Below are 1,531 nucleotides of genomic sequence, written 5' to 3'. Positions count from 1 at the left end.
GGACGGCTGAGTGGGTGAGAGACCCCTGTCCCCCCCTCACCACCTGCCCCAGAGCCGGAATACATGCATATCCGGTCCTTTACCGAAAAGCGTAGTGACCCCCAAATTAAAGCCTTTTATTAAAGGCAGGTATTTTTTAAAAGGCAGGTGTCACTGAAATGAAAAGATGGACATTTCTGAACGTATAAAGTTTAGAAACCGTTCCTTCTAAAAGCACCAAATGGTATTTAACGTCCAGTGACGACCCGAGAGCAGCACTGGAAACAGGTAGAACGGACAAAAGGCCAGCTTTTGTGAGATAGTCAACCTTCAGAACGGCGAGGAAAACATCCAAAGGGGAAAGGCCTCTAACTGGAAAATTAAAATGCAGAAATGAAATGAATGAATAAATAAATAACATGTAGGAATGAGCCACAATGACAATATTTTTACCTTGTTGGCAATCAAAGGGAGGGAAATAAAAGAAAGGATGACTTCATGGTTTACCGAAAAAGTTGGCAAATGTTTAAAAATAAAGATTTTCTTGCCCACCTGGTGTGGCTCAGTGGTTGAGCCTCGACCTAGGAACCAGGAGGTCAGGGTTTGATTCCCGGTCAGGGCACAGGCCCAGGTTGCGGGCTCCATCCCCAGTGGGGGGCGTGCAGGAGGCAGCCGATCCATGATTCTCTCTCATCATGGATGTTTCTCTCTCTCTCTCCCTCTCGCTTCTCTGAAAACAATAAAACTATATGAAAAAAATAGAAATAGTCGTACTTGGTGTTGGCCAAGGTTTCAAGATACAGGTACCCTCAGAAGTAGCCATGGGAACAAAACTTTGACAGAGCTTCCAGAAGATCGATGATTTTCTATCTCTCCCTCTCGCTTCTTCTCTGAAAACAATAAAAATATATGAAAAAAATAAAAATAGTCGTACTTGGTGTTGGCCAAGGTTCAGAGATACAGGGACCCTCGGAAGTAGCCGTGGGAACAAACCTTTGACAGAGCTTTCAGAAGATCGATGCCTTTCAGCAAACTGTTTAACAGCTCTTTCCACCCCAAGAGCTTAGTGTTAGGAAAGTGTTAACCTGGTAACATAGATGGTCTACAGCCCATTTAGGTTTGTTTTTGTGTGTGTGTGTTTTTTAAAATTATTTAAGGCAAACTTTATTGGATCTTTCCACCCCAAGAGCTTAGTGTTAGGAAAGCATTAACCTGGTAACATAGATGGTCCACAGCCCATTTAGGTTCGTTTTGTGTGTGTGTTTTTTTTAAAATTATTTAAGGCAAGCTTTATTGGTTTATTTTAGACTGGAGGCCTGGTGCACGAAATCCGTGCATAGAGGGGGTGTCCCTTAGCCTGGCCTGCACCCTCTCCAATCCGGGACCCCTCGGTGGATGTCTGACTGCTGAGATTGGACCTAAACCAGCAGTCAGACATCCCTCTCACAATCCAGGACCACTGGCTCAACTGCTCACACCTGCTTGCCTGCCTGATTGCGCCTAACCCCTCTGCCTGCCTGCCTGATCGTCCCTCACCACCTCTGCCTGCCGG

At 45.4% G+C, this 1,531-nt stretch overlaps 1 protein-coding gene across 1 annotated transcript in view; it reads right to left on the bottom strand.

Annotated features, from left to right (window-relative positions):
- LOC102774591 (ADAMTS-like protein 3) overlaps positions 1–1,531 on the bottom strand; it is a 42,769-nt gene that overhangs the window by 27,124 nt on the left and 14,114 nt on the right. The window lies entirely within an intron of this gene.

The sequence above is a fragment of the Myotis davidii genome, unplaced genomic scaffold (genome assembly GCF_000327345.1).
Source record: "Myotis davidii unplaced genomic scaffold, ASM32734v1 scaffold2584, whole genome shotgun sequence".
NCBI classification, from domain to species: Eukaryota; Metazoa; Chordata; class Mammalia; order Chiroptera; family Vespertilionidae; genus Myotis; species Myotis davidii.
The sequence above is the reverse complement of the archived record's forward strand: the minus strand, read 5'-3'. Positions and strand labels throughout refer to the sequence as shown.